General features: G+C 43.4%; 1 protein-coding gene across 7 annotated transcripts in view; it reads left to right on the top strand.

Annotated features, from left to right (window-relative positions):
* Window positions 1-939: 939 nt before the first annotated feature.
* The window catches only part of GLCE (glucuronic acid epimerase), a 384,995-nt gene continuing 360,327 nt past the window's right edge, over window positions 940-25,607 (top strand). For 2 of the 7 annotated variants that reach the window (XM_086957956.1, XM_086957951.1), the window contains exon 1: window positions 940-1,054. The gene's annotated coding sequence lies outside the window, so the exon portion shown is untranslated. The other 5 variants (XM_086957958.1, XM_086957955.1, XM_086957953.1 and 2 more) reach the window with 5 other exon arrangements.

The raw sequence follows: 25,607 nt of genomic DNA, 5'->3' as shown, positions 1-25,607 counted from the left end.
GCATGAAGATGCAAGATTCATATAGATGTTTTTTTAACATTTGGTCTGATTACTATGTGAATGTAAATAACAATAAAGCATACATGCAAACCGTGACTACATGCCTGCTTTTCTCAATATTTCACTTCAAAACTATGCGACAGTATTTGTTTAACGGGCGGTGATTTGTATAGCGTCAATGGAAATTCCACAAGGTTGTCCCTATCCCCGCCAGAATTTTAGTGTCTCCTACGCCCCTGACACCACGGCTTCGAGGTCGTAGCTCTTTTTAATGTGGTTTAAATAAAATTAAATTAAGCTTTGTTTCCAGTTCTGTCACTTTATCTCCCTGTGCTGTACCCACCACGCCCTCTCCTTTCCCACACAACTGCTTGTTTAGTTTGTGGTAATGTGTTACAGGTATTGTGTGCTGGGCATGTTCAGGGGTCAGTACTGTTTACCATTCTCAATGGCCTATATTCACACATCACCTTTTATTTTCATAATACATAATACACTACACTCCATAGGTCTCCACTACTAAAAATTCGAGCTATTAGTGTTGCATTATTAAATGCTTGTTTATTATTTAACTTTGCCTTCTCCTTCCCTTTCCCTTTTGGCTGCTCCTTCCCTCGCGCTTGGATCGTTTATACTGAAACGTTCGAGTTATCACGGTTAAATGTTTTATCTGTTTGGACGCGTCACGCATGGATTAATACATGGAATAAATACAGTGTGCCTCCTCCTGCTTTCGCACCGACCCAGACTCAGCTTACTTTGTTATGGCTATCTCCACGCAGCCCGTGACTAACTCACCTAAAAGGTCGCTCCTAGATGGATGGCACCAGGATTGGCTGAGGTGCTCCACAGTGCTCCAATCGTGGGTCATCTTGCACACTACCAGTACCGCCTACTCCGACACGACCCCCTCCCCTCCCCTACCTTCAGAGTATGTTCAGTCGTGGTATTGGTTGTTATGCGACCCGGAAGTGCTAAAATGATGGTCAAATGATACCCGTTAAAACAGCGGCTCCGGACGACCGACATGAGAGTGAATTCACGGATGGTCCGTGTAAGTAGCAGCACCTCCCTGCATATTGTACCCAGCGCTCTCACCTCGTTATATCTTCTCAGGCAAAGCATGGGGCAGCTGAACTGTTGCTCAGCGAAGGGTCAAGGCGCGAGTGCTGTCACTCAGACGAGCAACTGGGGTGGGTTGAGCCCTGCAGCAGCTCAGAGGTGGGATCGGTTAATTGCTGTTCATTCATAAGGAGGAAAGATCACGAGCTAGGTTTGGACGCGTTCCTCGCAGAATGCAGCAGTTTGGATGCGAGGAGGAAAAGGTGTGGGTGGTAGGTGCATTCATAAGTCAAGAGCTTGTCATACCCACTTACCTCCCACCCGCCACCCCCAAACGAATATGGCGGACAGGTTTGGGATCTGTTGCTTTAAGAATTGTGGGAAGCTTGTGACGATAGCTGGATGAGAGTTGACCGTGTGCTGCAACATCTTTTAGGGCAGGGGGTGCAAGACGAGCTGCCACTTGAAAGACTGGCTAGCGTGTGGGAACTGTCAGACGCTGTAGTCTACCGATGGCGAGTGTAGCTTCATAGAAAATTTGGAAAGTTGTATGAGCTGGTAATCAGAGTTGTCATTGAGTGCTTTTCCTCGCATAACATACAGAGAGCTGTCACAGTCCACACGGAAAGTTTTCAGGCACAAGAGCAATTCTATTTTATAGAGCAATCGTTGACACAAATTCCTAGCATCTATGCTCAGTCACGGGTGAGCGATCACTGTAATAGCCTGACCTATCTCACACCTTTAGTGTTTTTATTTATTTACATGATTTGATGTAGTCCTAGCTAGGCAATCGAGTCGGCATCTTTTGTATTGCAGCAACTCCATAGTCATTAACGACGTACACAGTAATTGATAGCTATGACAGAGGACATTCTGTCTGATATCTATTATCTCATGCAGAAAAATACAATACACCATAAAATGAAAAAGCAGCCTTTCAATTATCTAAATGGAATGTGATGGTGTTGGCAAAGAAATTCACATTTCATCCTTGCTACTCTGATCCATTGCAGATAGGTATGCCCACGTTAACACGTTAAGGGATATAAATATTAAAAAAAATAAAAAAAACACTGAAAATCTTAAAATTGTATTCTGCAGTCGCCTCGGTTACAGAGTAAGCTTGTAATGTCATTTTTTTCCAGTGCTTTATGATCAAGCCTTTCTCTACATGATACACTTAATCAGTGTCCAAATGCATGCATGTACAAACAAGTTGTAATGTATGTGTTTAGTAATTTTTTTTTAAAGCCTGATAGTCACTATTTTTATTTATTGGGCATCAATAGCATTCCCATGTGTTGTGAATTAAAAGAATGAATGTTTCTTATTCTGGATGCTCACCCAGATTCAGGCAGGATGTTTGGTTTCACTGAGTCGAAGTCTGTGGTAAACAAAACAGTAGTCCTTCTACTTTACAGTAGTCCTTCTATTTTTGTAGCTTTTTTCCTTCTTACAACTAAACACATAAAGGTGTTTTGTGTTGGTTTGACCATTGTACGTGTTAGGAGAATGGGTTTAGTGAAACTTGTTTTATTTCGTTTTCTTACACGTTTCTGGCATATCTCACTATCTGCCGCTTTAGTCATGTGCAGTTTGTCTTGTCTGTCAACAAAAAGGGGCCAAAATACCTTCCCCTAGTTCGAATAAGCGTGGAAGTCGTACTGCGTATGGTGAAGTGTTTCTCTTAGTGGGATGTTCAAGTCTTATTACCCTTCTCCTAAGCAATGTGAGCTGTTAGTGTATTTTCGATCATTTCTCCAGTTCCTGAAGGTCTCTATAACTAACAGTGTACATATTGTGTAATTCCCTAAGACCTGGGTGTTTGTCCAAATGTACATAATGTCGGCGACTTTTAATTTTTGGGTTTGGTGTCATTTCCTATACTAAGTTAGGCCCGATTGCTCTCTGGCTTGTTGCACAGTCTCCTAGCACTGGAGTCTGATCTGCCCTCTCCGCACTACTTCTCCATTCTTGAGTGCCTTGTTTCATGTAATTTCCCTGTATTGTATCTGAATCAACCTGCCCCCTCAACGTCTTCTGGTTGCTCTTTTTTCTGTAACCCACAAATCCTTGTTTTGGAGCTTTCCTCTCCCCAGTTATCCTTGCCTATTGACCTTCTCTGTTCTCAAATTTGTGTTGCATGTCGCCTTAATATCGATGATATGCCTGCTGTCCCTGATTTCTTACTTGGCATGTATGTTGTTTAGGGAATATCAAGGCTTCACGTTGGGTGGTGTAGCTTCCACATTACTAATGTACAGATAAAAGTGTTTGAAATGCTTTTGTAAACTTCTTTTTAAATGGACCACACCTCCCATAATTTTGAAAATGAACTTATTTTGTGCAGTTTTCCTAATATTGTAAAACTACTGGCGCACTGATGTCTGAAGAGTTTTTGACCAGACGTAAACATGCTTGCTGCTTGACTCTTCAAATACCTGTAAATGCATCCTTACCACTGCTTGAGTTCTGTTGGATACATTACTGACCTTGGGTACCTGGGTTTCTAGACCTTTGTTTAGCACATAACCAAATATTATGTTTAGTCAAGTGCCTAAAGTAATAAATATGGTGAAGTTACAGTAAGTCATAATGTGAATCCATGGAACCATTTCATCACCAGTGATCTACTCTACTGCTGTGAACTTCATTTCTGAAAAAATGCATTGATTAAGTTAGTTACCCTCCAAGAGGGTTGACATAGTACAAATGTACAGTCTAGCATGAAAAGAAAAACCACATTCATCAAGTCAGTGAGTGATAGAATAGGTAGCTGGGTTGCCGATGCTTAATCGGGCCTTGAGAAATTTACTCAGCGAGTCGAATTTTATCAGGTTGAGCTCTTTTTACGGGTTATATGTAGTTACCACGAATTCCGTTGCAACGCATGCCTTTTCCACGCATGCGTTACTACAGAATTCGTTTCCCCCTCATCTTTACCACGTCGCTCTTACGTCGTAAAGAGGAAGCGGAAGTTTATTCCGCTTCCTCTCTTACAACGCTGATTTCTTCGGCACGGCGGGATCGTTTTTTTTATGGGGGGGAGACCCCCGCCAACCCCCTTTTCTTTAATCCTACGGGTTTTTTTTTTGTGGTAAAGACGATCGTTGTAGGCATACGCGTTGAAAAGACGTTTACATGGTAAGTGCCTCGTTGTAAACGTTACGCGTAGTAATGCCTTCGTTGTTAATGATGTTTCCCATTTTTACGGCGTACTGGCTCATTCCGGGGAGAGAGCTGGAAAGAACAGGTGTTCTGTTCCTTACAAATGCGAATGAGTAGTAAAAATGCCTTTAAATCTTTTTATCTTATCACATTTGCTGTGTGTTCAAAGACTGAGGTCCAATGTCCTTTTATATCTTCGTACAAATTGATGTTTAGTTTATCCTGGAGATTAGCGTTTACTTTCCTTTCTTTTTCTACAAAGTTAGAGAATTTTGTAAAGTGAAGTGTCTAACAATCATGTTGGTGTACAGGAATTATGCAAGAAAAGCTGTAAGATATAAAAAAAGTTCTGACACTATTTAAATGCCTTATACATTTAATTATAGAAATAATTTAAAATATATTTCAGTAGTTGGGAAAGCACATATTTTTGAAATGTGTGATGGAACCGTATATTTCAATAGGATTAAAACAAATCAGATTTTTTTTTTAACTTGGTGAAATTTTTGTTGAAACCCAATTTCTTTACGTTATTAGTTTTACGCTATTTAGTTTGATCAGTAAAACTGCATGTTGGGGAGTCTGTGGCCATTTCAACTGGCAACGTGCTGTTGTAAATGCCACTATGCTACCACATTATCCTTTAGTAATACTTTTTTTAAAAACATTATCTGAGAAACATTCCTGCCCTTGCACTGATGACAATTCTGTTAGTGAACTAAGAGGCAAATCAGGGGTCTTGTGTACCCTAAATATGGTCTAGATTCTTATTCTACATAGAGCAAATGTTTAGTCTATTAAATAAAATAAGTTATTTTTTTGTATAGTAGACATGCTGAGCTCACATATGAAGGTGTTCTCTATTGTGTGATAATTGAAGAAAAAAGCCACGTAGTGAAATTAAATATTTGCCAAGGATCACTCTGTTTGAGACCAGTTTATGGGTCAAGCACATTACAGTTGGGACAAGTAGGTTATTCATGTCGCTAGACTTGCCGGCCTTGTAACATTTGTATGATTTTTTTTGTGGCCTGTTAATGCATTGTGATGTAGTGTTCTTAAAAGAGATGGCTGTACAGATCTTTAATAAATTGGATCAACGTTGGTGCTGTCCTTTGTGATGTTGTTCCATGTCATGGGTACATAGATGGAAAAGGTCGGCTGCCTTGTGAGTTTTTTTCTTTTTTCATTTCACTTAGTCTGTAGTTTATGCCCTGACTGCAGGGGTGCAGAGAGCCATCAAAGATGGTGAGCTTGTATACTAGATATGTAGGGCTGCAGTTCCATTTGTTCTGTTTGTAAAGCATGATGTGGGGTAATTCTTCCCATAACTGAGATAATAGCATGTCTTCCCTTAAATTCCATATTTAGAGAAAAAATGTTTAACTGTCCTCAACGATTTTCTTAGATCCAGATGAAAGCTACACCAATGCTGATATTTTCTCTTTAGATATTGTGGTGGATCCAAATTGTATTACCTTCCCTTAAAAAATTACGTTTTATGATTGACTCTTAAATTGACTTGGGCTTGTGGGTCGATATGTTTGTACATGAAGCCTCAACATCTTAGGTCTGAGACTATCTTACAAACTTGCAGTGGCTCCTTCGCTTAGTTAGAGGAGCGTCGCCCCACTGCTTCTGAGCAGCGGAAAAAAGTAAAAATGTTATCACTTTATTTTTCCGCACTGGCTCGGTTCGTTAATTTTAGGGGCAGGGCTAATCTGTCCAGGGCAGGTGGAGTGGTTGGTGCACTTTCTAAGTGCGCATGCCAGTTTGGCTGGCCGTCTTGCGCTGGCCAGTCTTTTGCACTTAATATGTTCGTCACCCGGCTATATTGCAAGGCTGGGTGGAGCACATTTACAACCTCCCACTCCCTGCCTAAGTGCCGAACCTCATCGCATCGCCAGTAACAATGTTGCTGTCATGCTGGTGACTCAGAAAAGGGGGTGGTGATGGACAGAGTATCGGAATTAAGCAGAACACTCCTACCCAGTCCAAAGATCAGGGCTTGATCCATCACCGTTTTATAGCTCACTGCACCATCCCAGCTCAGAACCTGGCTACATGCAAATTAGTCTGTCCCTGGCCCAGTGCATCATGGGAATAGGGCAGACCAAACTACCAAGCCAATTCTTATACTGGGAAGGAAACAAGCTTTCGGGGACCGGTTTCTGGCATTTCAGCCGTCTTCGGCCCGGCTTGCTTGAATCCTGATGGTGCAGTGAGCAAGGGACTCACATCGGAGTATACCCTTCCACGCTTATGGTGGACAAAATGATTCGGAAAAGGGGATGATGGACAGAGTATCTGAATTAAGCAGAACACTCCTACACAGTCCAAAGATCAGGGCTTGATCCATCATCGTTTTAAGCTTGTCTCCTTTCCGGTGAAGAATTGGCTTGGTGGTTTGGTCTGCCCTGTTCCCATGAGGCACTGGGTCAGACTAATTTGCATATAGCCAGGTTCTGAACTGGGGTGATGCAGTGGGCTAAATAACGGTGATGGATCAAGCCCTGATCTCTTGACTGGGTAAGAGTGGTCTGCTTAATTCAGACACTCTGTTCATCACCACCCCCTTTTTGAATCGTCATGCTGGTGACAGCAGCGTCGTGATTGGCTAGGGGATTCTGGGGGCCTGTGTGCTTCAGTACTTGGAGTAAGGAAGAGAATGAGGCGGCATCCCAATACAAGTGAAGTTTTTGTTTATTAGCCACCCCTGTTCATAGTTGCCGCCACTGCAAACTTGACCATTTTGGCCAAAACGCTATTTCCCTGAATTTCAGTGTCCTTTTCTACTGAGTTTGAAAGTACGTCTATATAGTGTGAATACCAGTATTGCATGCCATTTAAAAATAAAGGTATTCTTTCATCATGGACTAACATGCAGCAAACTGCTATGGCACAAGTACTACATATGTATTCACACACATTGGTGTCACTACAACGAGTAAGTGCAAGATCATAAATTGGGTGTCATAATGCCCCATCTCAATGATATGCAGTACATTAGGGTCATAGTGTGCTCGTTTACATAGAGCTTTTCTTCTTTTTGCTTTTTTTTTTTTTTACCTAAATACTTGTAAGTTTGGTATGACTCCTGTCGAAAAGTAGAAGTATTTAGTGGGATTAAAAGTCATGCAGCCACAATTTGCACCCCTTTAGCATTAGCTCCGAATAGAAGTCAACAGAATATTGAGCTAATTCTAGTTTTTCTCAGTTGCTTAGCTTCAGGTTCAAGTTTGTCGTAAGCACACAGTAAGTGTAGAGTGGGTAATGACAAGCATAAATAACTATTTTGTCCTGTTACTTTAGTTTTATACAGTATAATTCCCTATCAGTAGTAAAATACTCATCCATTTCCCCCACACAAATGCTTTTTATTGTAGAATGTTGTTGCCTACATATAAACCTCAGGGCTTTAATAACCCTTTTAGTGCCCTTATTGTTTTAGCAAAGATAAATGCAAAGGGGGAGCCTTGGGTTCCATCCATCATTACTCTTTCTGCCTACACTTGAGAGGTTTAAGTAGTATTCAGCGTCATCATTCGTAACACCATTTTATTATTTCTGTGGCCATCTTTTCTCTTGCCAGCCTGAAAATGTGTGCATCCATTTAAGATCTTTTTGTAATGCAAATTCAGTGAACCAGCTCATAATGTTGTTGCCGCGATTCTGCTCAGAAACCGAACTATGCTTGGGACCAAAGTCCATTAGTAGATTGGGACTGCATCACCATACCACCTCAGCACCATGAGCAAGAGTTTGCCTAGCTATATTGTCTCACTTGCCCTCTTACTCCTATCCAGAGAGACAAGGGATTGACACCCCAGAACACAGCACTTTCGACCCTCTCTGGGATTGTGATGACAGGACACCCCCTTTCCCTCACACACTCTTACTTGTCTAATAAGATATTAAAGAGACACAAAGGAAGTTTGAAATGTTTATTCAAACTATTGTGCTCTAGAATGCAGTACACATGCCACAATCGGGAAAACCGCCTAGTAAAAATACTGTCAGCATTGTCAATAAACCGTATATTATGAAAAGCCCTGTCGTATCAGAAGATTAGCCTATCACCCCCGCCCCCCCCCTCCCCCACACCCCTCTTCTACAGAACAAACTGATTACACAGCAATGATTTCTGGGTTTAGCAGCGGACCCCGTACATTAGCATACACATACGGACGTTCTATATCTCAGATACAGTTGTGTTCTTCACTCATTAAATATTTATCTCTCCCTCTCTGTTACATTGCCATGCATACCTATATGACTAGGTTTACATGTTCATAAACAACAACTGCATTTCTGTTTTGTTTAGGTGCGAGTGCCTGACCAGACAAATTACCAAGGGAAATTATTGTTTGGCCTTGTCTGCTGTCCAGACTAAATCCCAGGAAAGAACAGAGCGAGAAAAAAACTGCAGGTTCTGTGTGAAAATGTAATGTGGCAAAAAAGCACACGTTAATATGGTAACGTGCAAAGCTAATGCGGCCTGTGTCTGGCACAGTTAGGCAACCTAGGGAAAACTAACATGGGCCCTGTACAGAACAGGGCACCCTCGCCTTGGTCAGGAAGGCAGCACATAAAGTGGTAATAGCAATCCGAATAGAAACAAACTCGAAGCCATCATCAAGATTTTAGCTTATTTGAGGACTCATTAAATGGAAATTTGGAGGGGGGGGGGGGGAATATCCAATTTGTGCGTGCTGGAGGGATCCAGTATGTGATAGGCTATTGTAGAAGAAAAGGACTCCATGATGGGATTGGACCATGTAGGTGGTTAAGTCTGCGGCCCAGTTCATCAGTTCCTACAAACAGACATGACCCTCAGTGCCAACAGATGCAGAAACTGTCACCGGGCAACCTGCATTAACTTCAACGAAACTCTGATCTAGCAATCGCTGTGCTGATGCACAGGAACTCCTGTTGGCCTTTTGCTCCAGACTCAAATTTTGTAAAGGACTCAAACCCCAAAAAGAGTCCTGGCAATGGGCCACCAAGGGACTCCTCAGCAGTTGGAGATCCAGGGCAGCCCACGTCTTTAGTGCACATTGAAAGGAGCACCAGATGTAATAAAATACAGGTTGCACACAGGTGAAGTATGCATGGCGGAAAGTTAAACAGAACTCCACATCCAGTGTCTGCAGAGGAATCCTGTCAAAGAGCTGAAGCATGTACTCACAGTAGTGCTGGAGTGATGCCATGTCCGGGGCGGCCGCAGAAGGAATATCTATTACGGAACAGGAGTAATACTGTGTGAGAATGCTGAAAATGAGGAACAGGAGCACTGGGAACCCACCGAACACGCTGGAAAAATAGTGTATGAAAGCCGGAATTAGTCTAAAGATAGTTTGGAAAGAAGTGACGAGGCCAGAGCTTACAAGTTTAATAAAATGTGCTAGCCACCTACAGTTCAAAGGTTTCGGGGGCAGATATAAGCCACTTCTTTTTGGAACAATAATGCTTTGAGTCAGCTTGGCTTATTGGAATTTGCTTTCAAAGTTGGAATGGAGGCCACAGTGAGCTATATACAACTCGTGTGGAGGAGGAAACAGGATGTTGTTGCAACAAGTGACTAACTGGGAAGTGACCAAATATATGGGACTTCTGCCCACATACTGCTACAGTCTTGATTATTAAGCATGAGCTAGCTTCCATTTGAAAGTACAGTAAAGAAATAAATAATTGCAGGAACTGGAACTTTTAATTAACCTGCCAAATTAGGCGCCAAAACATTACAAGCGCCATGGATAGTAACTTGTTGACAAACAAGTGAATGACCGGCAGTAGAGTTGCACTCTCCTGTGGGAAACTTCTCTGTGAGCACATTCACAGTGATGGGTAGCACATTCACAGTGATGGGTAAACTGCAGAGACCATAACTCATGGATTGTAGCTGCTCCCAAGGGGTTCATATCTACCTATTGGAAAATGCTTCATGCAAGCTGTAAATTGAAATGTTTATATGGGCAATTAATTAACCTGGTGTAGCCTGCAGATCAAGGATTCAGATCCCAATGGGGCCCCTTCAGTCTTTCCTACTTTTAAGGTTGATAAAAAAGGGTGACATCAGGTTGGGTAAAGGACAATAAAAGTGCCAATATACCATCCATTTAGTACTGCATAAATGGTCATTTTCTTAATATTGTCTTTGTCTGCTTCAGACTAGGGCAAAACCGGTCCTGGGTTGCTTTTGTTCCGGTTCAGGGAGAACCCAGCTTAGCAGTTCAGGTTGGACTGTTACTATTGGAGCAAAGTCTTGACTGATACGCATATGTCTGGGTCCAAACTGAGGTGGCATGGTGTGCAGAAAAAAGATTGATTGAGATGCGGCCCAAGTAATAACTGGCGTCTGAGAATATTTCATGTATTCCATCATACCTGTTTTGCATTTTTATTCAGACGTTTTAACAGCAGAAGTAATATTTGAGTTTGCTTGCTTTCTCAATGTGAGGCTTATGAATGGAGATCACCGAGCTGCCTGAAGGTACTCCTGGCAACTTCATATTATGAGGAACCATTGACTTTTTAAGTAGTACGTCCGCATTGTATGTTTGACAGTTTGATGGCAGACACTGGGTGGTGAAGAGAATCCAGCTAACTGTTATTATTTGGCCTTTGTAACCCAGACAACTTTAAAACTAGGCTACTGGCAGGAAGATACTAAGTTAATCTAGTAGCAATGGTTTTAAAATTGGACCGAAAGAAATCCTTGATCAGTGTTTATTCTCGCTAAATCCCAACCACTGGTTCAGAGCCCTTGCTGGGTTCACGTAGCTAAGTGATGAGTATACGTCAACGTTGCATATCAACCTGCATCTTCAAAGTGCTGAAAATTACAAGAGATGTTATTGTAATTGGATTGAAAACGGCACAGAAGGGCTTTGCAGCGTCGTTACATCAGGATGTCTCCGCTTCCGGTTGATGGAACTGTGTGATCATTTTCTTCTAATTTTATTGTATTTATATAGTGTGCTTGATGTTCTCAGTCTCTTAAAATTGGACGAAGTTGTATGTTGTATGCAAGGAGGCATTGAGGACCATTGGATTAAAAGGAGAGATAAATGGGTATTCAGAGCTTTCCATTACTTCATTAAGCCTAATTATCTGTGTAAAGGAGAGTGAGCGAGTTCTAGAGGGTACAGCTTTTAGGTCTCGCCTCTCAATGTGCATGGGCATTGAGCGGAGCGAGGCTATAGGGGCTTAAACAGAGGTTTAACTAGACTGCCGATTTGATGCTGTGTCCGTGCGCTTTTAGGTCAATGCGCAAGCGCATTGACCTAAAATGCGCGTGCACAGCATCAAATCGCCAGCCATCTGTTCCCCAGCAGCTCTTCCCGCTCCGCCCCACAAGCTTCCCCCAGCGTGCGCTCTGCCTCAGCCGCACTCCTCCGACACCTTTGAAGAGAAGCTTAGCTTCACTTCAAAGGCCCCTGCTGCTTCACACTATTCACAGCCGCCAGGCTGTGTCTCACCCTCATCGCCGCTCTCCCCGCTCCGCCCCCTGCTGCGGCCGGGTCTCATTTCTCCCCCCCCCCCCCCCCTCCCCACAGCAATGCCCTCCGTCTTGTTTCATTATTCGTCCTCGCGGTCCGCTAACTTTAGCAGCCGTGCTATGTTCATTTATTTAATTGTGAGCGTAGTCTGCTGTGTTAAACCTTAGCTGTACTTGTGAGTTAAGATAATAACTTCAGTGGTATAGGGCCAGGCGCACAAAACATATATGTGCATGCACATGGGGCACAGGGTTGTACTCATGACAAAGACACTTGTACAGTAGTAAACAGTAGACAGAAATATCCTCACAATTTCTGCATGTGTTCGTGTAAATTTCTATGTGCAATTGTCACGGGTCATTTAAAACATAGTGCAATTATATGCGACATTTAAATAATTGCAATATTTATAACATTGCATTCTGCGCCCGAGATGGTGTGTTCCGCTGCCAGCACTATACCGTTCTCTCATTTCCTCCCTCATGAGTTCGTTAACCCTGGTCCTGTGATCTCAGGTCCTGGCAGGAAGGTAAAGAGCTGAAGGTCCTCACAGCCACCTGCAAAGCAGCCCCCGGCCCACTCGGCTTCAGGACAAAAAAAAACACACCACCTTTTTGTAGTGTGAAATATTGGGAAAGAATCAAAATAAGAAGTGAATGGTTTAGGAGCTATGGCGTGTGGTGCAAGCACTTGCATCTTTGCTGTTTAATGTTACTTAAAGTTGCATTCCTTCAGAGGAGTGCCTGTCTCCTCGCCCTTTGCTGCTTTGTATTAGATGCCTCGCCACTTTCTTCCTCCTTGTTTTAAAATGATCATGGATTCCTTTGGTGGGGGTGTGGTGTTCAGCGTTCCCACCACAGTCAGTGCTGTTAACACGATAATAAATGCAGCTCCTCTTTAACGCCCACGCCCCCATCTGCCTCCTCATGCACATGCTGTGGTGGGGGAAGGGGATACCTACAGCAGACACTCACACTTGACATGTGTCGGGAGCACCCATCTTCTTTTTTTCATAGAATTGGTTTCCTTCAGTAACTCTGTTGCCCCTCTGTCCTGGCTTCACTTTCCCGAACTTGTGTGGTCCGCTACTTCAGAACCGCTGTTTCACCAGAAGCTGCGATAGAGTTTTCAGGGTGGAGTTGCAGAAATCAATACTGTCTTTGTCAAAGTGAGGTGAGGGGCCGCCTTTCATCCATCTATGGCACTAATACTACAAATCTCAGAATGCATTTGGATAACTGAAAGCCCTGTAATAGAACAATATATTTCCCTCTGCATTTGCCTTTTCTTGCCGCATAATTTACTCAACCCTATCACATAATTTGTCCCTCGCATGCCGCATAATTCCAGTGGCCCTGGCTATTGATTTAGTTGCATTACTCTAGTGTGGATCTGCACAGCAGCGCCTTGGACTGTTAGTGCTGTAGGTTGGTGTGGCTGAAGTCCCGTAGCATTAAAAATGTCAGAGCTGCATCTTAAATGTCTGGTGGGTGATGGTTGTGTTGCAATAATGTCACATGGAACAGCACATCAGCACCGTGGACTGCTGGAACTGTAGGTAGTGTGGTTGAAGTCCTGTGGCATTAAAGAACGCCGCTGTATCTTTTTTGGAGGGGTCTCCACTCACTACTGATTTTCTCAGTCTCTTCAATACGCCATAGCTAACATACTAGACATTAAAACTCCACTGTGCAGACTTTCAGCCCACTCCGGCACCAAACAGCCATTCCTACACTGCATCGGGTAGGCACAAAAGCGGTACACTACAGCTGCAGCACCGCTCCTGAGATAGGGGGCGGTTAAGCGCACAGTACAAGAGCCGACTCATTTAGAAATAACAGCATGGATCCTTCGCCTTGGGGCATAACGTCATACCCCACTCTCTCTGCTGTCCCACCCCCCTCCAATGCTGTGTGAACGACCTCTGGAGCTTTTGTTTACCTTATCTACTTGGATCGGACCCGAGTGGTCCCAGCATTTGTGCACTGTGCTCCTCGTAGCCAAAAACCGAATGAAGCAAGACATTACCAACAAAGCTTTGCTGTGTTTTAGGTTCTTAATTAGGCAATGGCTCGCGTAGACGCCAATATATTTTTTAAGCTGCTGACTTTTATGTCTTTTTGACAGCGTAGCATCTTAAGTTTTGTTGTGGATAAGGCTTGAAAGTTTAATTATTTGCACCTACTGGGCTTGAACACAAAACGCTGGCATCAATTGCTCAAGCAAACATTTTTTTTGTCTTATAGCGGTACAAACGTGGCTTCTTCCACCTCTGTTTTTCAGCGTTCACCATATTGCTCCGTCGGCAAGTGTTGTTTTTATCACATAATCTGCAGTTCGGGATCATGACAGTTTTAACCGCATCGCTGCTGCGGCGATTTTTGCGCTGTGCGACAATTTTTAAATTACCGCGATACATGACGAGCTCAGCTCGTCATCAGCACACGCCACCCGTGGGTGATGACGAGCTGAGCTCGTCATCAGCATCGAAGGGGTTAATGTTGAACAATTGCATGCTGTTTCCAGCTGGAGCAGTGTTTTTGTGGAACACTGGTCACATTGAGCCTCCGGAACTAAAGCAGCATGCAAGGATCGTGGAGTTTAAGAACCATAGACTGCTTTTTTCTGAAACTTATTGTGTTTCTGTGTTTACCTGGGTAAATGCTCCCCAGTGGAAAACGCTGTAAGGATGCAGTGCATTTTCACTAAACTGAACGTTTGCATTTACAAGCCTGTTTCTTTTTATAGTCATGTAAATACAACACATATTACATTACAAATGCTATAGGTGTCACGTTTGCGAAAAGTTAAAACTATTGGCATTGTAAATGACAAAGCTATTCATTTTGCTATTTTCAAGACCAACACATGAACAAAAAAAAGTCATTTACAAAACCAATAGCTCCAACTTTTCTAATGCGAGACCTATTGCATTTCCAATGCTTGTTCATTGTGAAGTGATCTACCCCAAAATGCTCTTACTTGGATGAAGGAAGCTTGATCTTGGAGTCTGATCTTTGGTATCGAGTACCGAAACACATTGATGTGGAGCCTGCACATTGCTTTATGTGCTAGCATTCGTGCTATAAGCTTTGATTGTTCATTTAGCACGAGTCACATCAAAAGTTTCAAGTCCTCGCTAACATGGTTATTTCTTTTCAAGCCATAGAGAATAGCCTTGCGTGGTCTGGACTTCTTTGCAGTTTTGTTTTAGGAGGGGGGGGGGGAAGAGAGGGGGAGGGACCGGGTGAAGAAATGGAAGGCAGAGCGCTGAGGTAAGCACGATTCGTGCAGATAAAAGTTGTTGCCAAGACCTGTTTTCAGTGGAATTCAGAAAGTGCTTAATAGCCCCTTATCTCATGGCTCCTGCTTCTGGGAAGATTGTTTGTTCTGCCCTCTTTCTTGCAGTGTTTTTTTCTCTATTTGTATACCCCGGTAGCCCACTCAAATGCAACAGTTTTATTTTCTAGTTTAAAAACTGGATTAGTAATGCTATTTTAAATTGGCAAACCTGGAAGGAGTTTTTCAGTACGGAGAGGTGTAAAATTACCTGCATAACCTATTACAAATAGTTTATCAAAAATGTGTGTATGGATCATATGAAAGACTGCATCTAGTACAAAGCTTTGGGTATGAATAAAATACAAGGATTTAATATTTAGAAGAAATCTAGTTGACTCCACTTACAACCATCGGAAGAACATTCACTGGTCGTTGGGGGCACATTTTGTAAGTGAGAAGATGTGATGACTTGAGTTCAGACCATTCTTTATTTTTCTAGACCTCCCCCCCTCATGGCACTTGAGCGGCCTGATTGATTTTTAGGTGACAGTCCCATGTGTGTTTTGCGTTTTGGGACAGCATTCATTCTATGCTGCATGGGACAGCATTAATTCGTTTTTAAGGAGAGCTGGCTGGCACAGCTGAAGCGACTAGTAGAAATTGCTAGGTTACAATACAAAGCATGAAACCAGAACCCGTGAAAAAGCCCACACGACTCTGGGAAGGGCTGAAAAACAGGACAGCCTTTCACTTTCCAACTCTCTCAGTGGTTCTTGTCAAGCAAATGTGCCAGATGTCTTGCAAAGTTAGTGAAGTATATCGCCAAGTAGGGTTTCATGGTATTGGTTTTAAACCATAAAAGCTGCATACCTGAGGAGTTTATAAAAGTAATAATAAGCACTCAGTAATTTTTAGGTCTCGCCTTTACCATTCCGCAGGAATGGGAAATGGGGAGAATTCAAGTCTGCAAAATCCACTTCAAACCACGGGCTTTCAGCCGCGGTTAAGTTCACGTGAATCACGTGATTAAACATGCACGCGCATCGGCAGCATTTCTCCTGCAGGCTCACAAAAGGCTCTCCTCCCTCCCCACATCAAAGGCATCAATCACCCTCCCACAGGCTTCCCCAGCGCTGCCCCGACCCCTGCTTCACAGCCAGGCCATCTGTTCCCTGCCAGACCTCTCACACCTCCGTCACAGCATGCCTGTGTACTTCAAAGGCTTATCACTTCACACGGCCGGCTACAGGCCGTGCAACCAGAGCACTTCAGTTGGTGTGCAGCCCCCCTCCCAGCACTGCCTTGTTACTCTCGGCAGCCGTGAGTCCCTAAACACTTTTTATATTTAATTAGCAGCAGCAGCATTTCTCCTGCGCCAGGCCACATCAAAGGCTCTCTGCCACTTTCACCCACACAGCAACACTTTCAGACACGCAACGCCACTCACACGCACGCAAGCCCACTATCACCCACGCAAGCCCACTATCACCCACGCAAGCCCACTATCACCCACGCAAGCCCACTATCACCCACGCAAGCCCACTATCACCCACGCAACGCCACTCACCCACGCAACGCCACTCACCCACGCAACGCCACTCACCCACGCAACGCCACTCACCCACGCAACGCCACTCACCCACGCAAATCCACTCACACACAACGCCACTCACACACGCGCAGTGCCACTTTTACCCACGCAACGCCACTCACGCACGCAACGCCACTCACGCACGCAACGCCACTCACGCACGCAACGCCACTCACGCACGCAACGCCACTCACGCATGCAACGCCACTCACGCACGCAACGCCACTCACGCAACGCCACTCACGCACGCAACGCCACTCACGCACGCAACGCCACTCACCCACGCAAATCCACTCACACACGCCACTCACACACGCGCAGTGCCACTTTTACCCACGCAACGCCACGCACGCAACGCCACCCACGCACGCAACGCCACCCACGCAACGCCACTCACCCCCACGCAACGCCACTCACCCCCACGCAACGCCACTCACCCCCACGCAACGCCACTCACTCAAAGCCACTCACACACACACGCAGTGCCACTTTCACCCACACTGTGCAGTGCACAATAGGTCTCTCAGTAGGAAAGTTGGAGCTATTGGTTTTGCAAATGACAAAGCCCTTTATGTTTTTAAAATGAAAACAAAAATAAAAGGCATTGCTATTTGCAATTGTAATAGCTCCAACTTTCCTACTGCGAGACCTATTGGCAACGCCAGTGCTTGTTCTGTTACTTTCTCGCACATTGGAAGTTAATAAATGAATGTCTGTAAAGTACCCATTTTCCACAGGCAACAGCACTACTTTAATTTACTTTCATTTAAGTAAGGTATCTGATCTTAAGCAATTTTGTTCTCCACAAGCCTTTTAGGAACGGCATCTATACATTTAAAGCTTTTGAAATAAAAATATAATGGTATTCTGCTGCCTGAAGTTTGGCTGAATGTCTTGGTCACACATGCTAATGCTTCTTTGGTTTGCATTTTCATGTACGAGGGATTGTATGGGCTTTGCTAGATTCCTACCCTTGGTTGGTCCTTCTTTCAATCCCATACTTTTTGTACTGATAAATGAAAACATATCATTAAAGGGGCTATGACAGTGTATTGTAACTGCATTTACATAGCGCTTAATATCCCTGACGAGGCGTCAAAGCACTTTTTCAGCGAGTAGCGCACTACTCCGGGACCCATAGGGGATTAGTGTTTAATTAGTATAGTGAAACATGTAAGTACGTTTTAAGTGGTGGGTAGGTTAGTCAGTTGTGGTTATCCTTGATCCTTAAGTGGTACAGATGTTGACGTGTCCTCTTGCTACTGTAGTGCATAGATACATGCCTACCTTCTCTTTTATCCTTCATGGAATAGAAGGGGTCGTGGGTGTGAATTCACCACGCACTTGCTAGAAACTCACCTATTTCTGCCACTGTGCCTCAGTATTGACAAGCCTGGTTATGCAGGGTAGCCACAGACCAGTAAAACTAATTTAGGGTGGGAAAGCATGACCAAGTGTATAGCATAATGGCTACACCTGAAAAACTCTTTCGATAATATTGGCATTTTGGTTATGAAAAACATTTAAACACAAACGTTTCATTTTTGACTGTCTTTTTTGCCTACCATGACACGTTTTCATTTTATGTTACGGCTTTGTTTCTGTGATTGTTGTGGCTTCTTTTTTTCCCCTGCTGTGTTCCTTTTGGTTCGTAATTTTTTTTCTTGCAGTTTTTTCACTTCATGGGTGTCCTTTACAGAGTCCAGAAATGATGAATGCGACCCATGGCAACGGAGCATTCGATGCACTGAGTTTGCAGTGCTTCCTGGAGCTGCGATCCAGGGTGGGCAGAGCAGGTGATAGTAAAATACATGCTCACAGGAATAAGCTACTACAGGTTTTCTTTCTTCATAGCATGTAGATGTGTACTTCAGGATGTCCAGAGGAGCGTATCTACACACCATCTCAATACAGTAGCTAAGGAGTTTGTCGTGTTCTGTTTAAGTTTTAGCCACCGGAGTTCTATGCCAGGTCGTCCTGCTCCTTGTGGAAGGCTGGTGTAGGGTTGACTTGCTATGGACTGTTGATATTTGAATTGGCTTGCAGTGTGCCTGCGAGCAGCTCAGTGGTAGCTTTGCTGTTTGTACTTTCCTGAATAAAAATGCGCTCTCCTGCCTCCTTGACGTCTGTGTTGCTTACTATATGTAGCGACTAGCGAGAGAAACTACCCCACACAACGTGAGCCCATACTCACCTTGTACTGTCTTGTGGCAGTGATCCTGCATTCGGCATATCGCCAAATAGCGTTTGATCCAAATTCACTACATTTCACAGCTTCTCTCCCTGAGGGGGTACCTATCTATACTGTAGCCTGCTGTTAGAACTAGCATTGGCTGCTTTGGTATTCCAACGGGTGATGTCTATCATACTCCAAGGAATTGGTAGCATAACTATATTTCAAGATGTGTTCATCTATGGTCCTGATTGCCAAACACCTGATACTGTACTTGATCAAGTCCTCATGATTTTCCAAGATCAGGGTGTTGTGCTAAAGAGGGACAAGTGTGATTTTTTAAAAAGAAACCAGTGAATTCTTAGGTTGTGTGGTCTCTATTGATGGTGTTCGACCAAAATCGTGTTTGATTACTGCCATTATGGAAGTACCACCACCTGTTAACAAGGTTGGAGTTAACATAAACAATTTTCCCAGCACCCTCCAATAAATTCAGGTAGTGGTGTGCCGTTTTTCATCAATCTTGTTTATTTTCTTCCAGAATTATGTATTCAATAAGTCTGCCCACAACTTCAGCCAACACGTGTTTCATCCATGCCAAAGCGTTTGGCAAAGGACTTCATCAGGTCTACAACAACAAATATGTACACCTCCACATCAAACCATATTTTAACATAATTACAAGTGACGTCACTCTGAAGAAAATTCCTAGTGCCTGCTGAAATAGAAAGCATGTAGTCCCAAATATGTAAGTTAAAAATCTGCATGTAAGATGCATGTCAAACGATGTGTGAAGAGGGGGCGGGGAAGGGGTTTGGGAGTGAGTGGGGGTTGGGGTTTAAGTGGGAAGTACTTAAGTGAAATTGTGCTTTAAGATAGGAAGAAAGTCTATAAATCAATCACCACTGTGAGAGCTGTCATAGCAAAACTGCTTACCTAATGTTGGGTAGTGTGGAGCTAGAATTGTGATAAAGAAGTTTTTTGGTATTCATCCAAATCTGTCAATTATCAAGACCTTCGTTATTACCTCAAAAAAGAGGTAAGTAACCTTCCACATATCTTATGTCTGCTTACCATAACCACGTACTTCGTCTTGCAAAATGAAGAGTGTGGGAATAATATAAAGCGTCCAATCTCTAGAATACAAAGTGAGGTATAATTTTCAGTACCCTTTAGGCTTGCTTGTGCGTCATATACCCATATTGCTCAAATACAAGATCCGCATCCAGTGTGTCTATACTGTGTACCTAAAGTGCTTGAATAGCCAACAACGAAAGCACTGGCACCCTTTAAGTTTAACTGCGCATATTTGCAGTCCCAAACGACATCCTTTACATGCAAGAATATTGCGTTACGTAATCTGGATGTATTTCACAAAATGTCCATACAATCCTAAATGCATTGGGTAGACTCTGTACACCAGATGGAAACATCCCCTAAATATCACATCATAGCTGTCAGAGTCTTGGCCATGCCCTGAAGGCCCTTTCTCTTGCCGAGGCTGCCATTTCCGATCAACCCTCAATCTATCCAGCTGCTCAAGTGAGCCCTACCCAAAGACCTCTCGCAAAGGGTGGAAAAATATGCTGTCTAACATCAGGTTTCTGCCAAAACATTCGATTTGAGTCTGGGACCTTGTGTCCTCAGCCCAACCGGAGATAGGCTTTTTCACTGAAACCTGGATGAAACCCCACTCGGTCCCTGCCATAACTCTAGGTATACCAGAGGGATATAAAATGATTAAATTAGACAGGCCCATAAAAACCGGGGCCAGGGGGGGCTTAGCTATTGTACACAAAGACGGTATAAACATCTGTCGTAGATCAACACAGCGATGCGACTGTAGAGTTGTTGATTTTTAGAATCGACCAGCTCCCGCAGGCTAGCAGGAAAGGGGCACTAATCTATCGTCCCCCAGGACCTCTATTGGACTTTTTCTTACAACTGGTGGAGTGTCTTGCTCCTCGTGAAAGGGGGGGGAAGTAATTTCCTATTAAGACATTTCAATGTCCATAGCGAATGTCACTCCAACCCTGATGTCCAGACTCTTCTGGCAGATCTATCCCTCCTAGGTTTGTTTCAGCTTAATGAAGGGCCGACTCATATAGCTGGCCACACCTTGGACATTATTTTTTCTAACTCTTCTAAGATCAAGTGTAAACCTCTCCAACAACTCATCTGGTCAGATCATTCAGTCATTGAATTTGATATCCAGTACCTTAATAATCCTAAAACCCCAAATTAAGCTGTACCGTATCTGCGGAGGCAGTGGCAGAAGGTGTCGGCAGAAAACTTTTTCAAAGTATATTTATGAAGCCGCAATTTCTGGCATGAGACCACACTGAGGAAGGACTGTCGAAATTAATTCAGCGATCATCACAGCTAATTACCACATTGCGCCGCTTAAATCCTTCCTGAGTCAATCTAAACGCTCGCAAGCTGCTTGGTTTACACCCCTCTTGCGAAGTCAGAAACGACTATGTAGGAAACTGGAAAGAGCAAGGTGCTCATCACATAATGAGGTAGATAGGGAAAAGTATTATGCTTCCCTGACCAGCTACCACAAAAACATAAAGGGAGCACGCAAAATGCACCTTATGTCTCAGCTGACTCAGGCTGGCAACTCCACAAAAATATTGTATCAAATTCTCCATTCCTTCACTAATCCAAAAGCATGTGAAAGCTTGGAGACTCCTTCCCAAAAACTGTGTGATGACCTTGCCTTACACTTTGCCCAGAAGATTGAACTCCTATACGAGATAATAACAGCAGCTGAAAACATCAGATTCCTATGGCCTTGGACCATTTGGAAATGACTAATCAGCATAAGTTGGAGTGCTTTCCTTCCATTACCTTAGCAGAGGTTGAAACCCTGATCTACAGGCTAAAATATGGAGCACCTACGGATCACATCCCAGCTAAATTCATTCCATCTTTGGAGAATCAGCTGTCCCCCGTGGTGCAGCCTATTATCAAACTATCTCCCTCTCAGAGGGATATGTCCCACGGGAATGGAAGGTTGCCCAGGTCAGACCAATCCTCAAAAAAACAATATTCCGTGGACAGACCTCTCTTCTTCCATTCTGGAGCAAAATAATGGAGAAACATGTGAACACCCATCTGTCCAACTATCTCTAACTGTCTGGATGTTTAGACCATTCCCAGTCCGGTTTTAGGCCCAAATACAGCACCGAATCTGCGTTACTTACAGTAACGGATAACATCCGAATGACCCTAGATAAGGGCCATTCTGATTCTGGTGCTGTTTGACCTATCTGCAGCGTTCAACACGGTTTCCCATAGTGTCTTGCTCAGAAGATTGGAGGGAGTTGGGTTTAGAGATTCAGCCCTGTCATGGATGAAAAGTTTCTTGTCTGATCGCTCTCAGAACGTTAACCTGGGCTCGTATCAGTCGGCTCCGGTGGATATGACCAAGGGAGTACCTCAGGGCTCATGTTTGAGCCCAACCCTTTTTAACATCTATATTGCTCCCTTGGCCACCTTATGAGGACGTATGGGTTTATCCCCATATCATATGCCGATGATACTCTGCTCATCTTTCCATTCAATACATTTTCATCCCCGGTACAACTGGCATTCTCGAACGGGATGAGGGCCATATCGCACTGGATGCGGAATAACTTCCTCCAGTGCAATATAGGAAAAACTGAGATCATGCTTCTAGTAGAAGCTCCCCTCCTATGGACGCCGGATTTGTGGCCAACGGATTTGGGCCCTCTTCCTTCCCCCTAAGCTCACAGTTAAATACCTGGGAATTGGCCTTGACCGAGATCTCAGTATGAATGAATATGTTACCCAAGCAGCAGGTTCCTGCTTCCGTGTAATCAGCATGCTACGTCGAGTCTTCCCCCCCCTACTCCCTGACTCTGCCCAAAAAACCTTAGTTCAGGCGTTGGTCTTGAGCCACCTGGACTACTGTGATGGTCTGCTGATCTTGGCAAATGATGCCTTGCTCAGCAGACTATAGGTGGTGCAGAACACGGCAACCCGGCTGGTCCTCAATGTTCCACCTCGGACCTCTTCACTACCCCTTCCTACGGAATTGCATTGGCTCCTATCCGTCAACGTATTAAGTTCAAAACCTGTTGTATCATCCACAAGGCTTCTGGTGGTACTGTGAGTAAAAAGGGCCAGATTAGGAGGCGGAGCTCTCTCATATCGCGGACCACACCTATGGAATGAACTTCTGCTCCCCTTAAGACAATGCTCTGAACACTTGCAGTTCAGGAAAATGCTGTAGACCTTTTTTCTTTTGTTGCTGATCCTGTCGAATGTGCCGCTATCCCTTCATAGTCCTGCTGAAGCGCTGAGATACCCCTTCGGCGGTCGATTCTAGCGCTACACAAATTACAAATACAAATCCCCCAAAAATTGCAATCCATAGTCAGCAAGATTGTCCTACACAACAGTACATTGGGAAAACTCCCACACGAGGGCAACGTAACAGCCCAAGACAATCGATCACACCCACGCAAGATACACGCCCCCATTCACCACGTTCTTCCGATCCAAGTGTGACTGCAGGCATTTCAAAACTCCTACCGTGGATGAGTACTTCCTAATCATGCTTCAATTCTATATCCTGTGTATTTTGATTGGTGTGCAGCGGGGTCGCTATCTTAGGTGTCCAGTTTATACTCCCAGTAGCTTGCCATGTGAATATAAAACAGACCTTCTCCTGTTAACCTCATCATATCAGTGTTTGTTTGTTCGGTCATATTAAAGCGGTGCAACTTTATTGGGCCTCTTCATATGAGTAATAAAAACGTTCGGTATCCCGCCAGTTTGTAACGTTAACCTAATAAAATAATAATTACCATTAAAAGCTCATGGTTCTAGAAGTGCGGAACATTTGTTAGTTTCTATTTCTTTAATGTGTTTGGTACATGCCTATTTCTAAATATATATTTCTGTTTGTAAGAAGAGTCCCAGAGCACCAAAAGTTAATGATTGAGAAAATGAATACAGAGTACATCACGTATTAAAAAACAAAATTCTTCCTTACATTATACCTATGTATGGTTGTGAGGTTCAATTATTTATCCCCAAATATTATTATGTGCAAATGTAAACCACTTCAGTCACATTTTCAAGTTATAATCTCACTTCACATAACCAAAAGATACTTAGTACAAGTCAACAGTAATACATCTAGTTTGGTACAGGTCAATAATAAAAGGGGTCCAAAGAACCCAAGAGGATAAAGACCGAGAGAGTCCATAGAGACTTGATATTATTGCATAAATCCGAAACATTGCCTGACTTTGTAAATACATCTATTGAGTGTATAAGGGACCCCAATATTCAAAGCAAGCAAACCAAAGGCAACCTGTCCTGGAATTATTATAAAGTGTAATCTAACCACATATGTCATGTCTTACAGAACAGCTTTAGATAATAGTCAGCGTACATGTCTACGCTTTACGCCTGTTTTGTTGTAATAAGAACTCTGTATAACATGCAATATGGGCATATTATTCCCCATCAGGTGCCGCCTCGAAAATAATGGAGCTGATGCTCCATGTTGAGTACCCGGTGTACTGCCTTGAGTCTCATGATCCAAAGGCCTTCACGTTGTCTAGGTTGGAGTTCTCCATTTCCTCCTTTTGTCCTGTTTAACTACTTCTACACCATGATATTGAAAGTTGTGCTGGTGATCTTGTTAATCATAGGTCACCTTGTTTGTTGCAAAGGGATCCCTCGTATCCCCTTATTTCACTGCCCTGAAATGGTCTGCTAGCCTATCCTTGAAAGAGCACCTATGTAGATTTTAGCCCATTTTCATTTAAGAATATATATTGCAAACCATGTTAGGCAGTTAATGTTGTCTCTGTAAATAGCACTTTTCTAGCTGTAGGTAGTAACCTCTTTTGCAATTCTGCACATGGTACAGGGTCCACATTTATGAAAGCCTACCATTTGGCTAGCCGGGTGTTGTGTGTTTAGATTCTGGGTAACTCCGGATAATAATGTTTCTCATAGCTCTGCTCTTGCGAAATATAATCTTGGGATGACTAGTGATGAAAGGTTCTCATCTTCGCTCAGAAATATTCCAGTATCTGTTCATTAGTTTACTCTATTTACTCATTACTACATATAGCAGTGTTCCTGCTATATGTAGTAATGGGTCTAATTGTATCAACTTGTGAGTGACCGCTCTTCCTGGTGTCCCAAAGTGTAGTTGACCTGTTCAATTTGATAGCCCTTTTAGTCGCCATTGTTACCATTCGGGCCTCGTACCCTCTAGTTAGGAATCCCTGTCTAATATCATCAAGATTATTTTTGAACCCCCTGTTGATAAATTTTCTCCTGGTCCTAACCAACTCTCCATAAGGACTAGCCTCAAGATAGTGTTTCAGATGTGCTGTTTTTTTGCTTTTTTTTGGTCAAACTTCTTTTTATTGAAAGTAAGCACAAACAGGCAGGGCATTACGAAATATATAATGGCAAACTAGAACCAAAGGTATCAGAGCGCTTTACATGAGCACCAGTTAAGTTACAGACGGACACATTCACTTTTGTTGGGCACCGGAAGATTAAGTGATTTGCCCAGAATCGCAGAATGGTGAGAATCATTGACGAGACTCAAACCCGGTTCTCGAGCTCAGAGGTCGACCTGGCCTAGCAGTTTGGCCACATTTCCTCTCCATATTCAATCCCCAAATTCACATCTATATCGAATAAAGGACAGTTTCTCGAGGAGCAGGTGATTATACTACTTAGTACCTCGCCAATTCCATGCCTACCCAAACAACATTCTTCTTCACAACATTTGAAATCCCTCCTCGACTCCCTCCCCCCCCTC

Source organism: Lissotriton vulgaris, chromosome 2_1 (genome assembly GCF_964263255.1).
Source record: "Lissotriton vulgaris chromosome 2_1, aLisVul1.2, whole genome shotgun sequence".
In the NCBI taxonomy this organism is placed as follows: domain Eukaryota; kingdom Metazoa; phylum Chordata; class Amphibia; order Caudata; family Salamandridae; genus Lissotriton; species Lissotriton vulgaris.
Note: the sequence above shows the minus strand (reverse complement) of the source record. Positions and strands in the feature narration are given on the sequence as shown.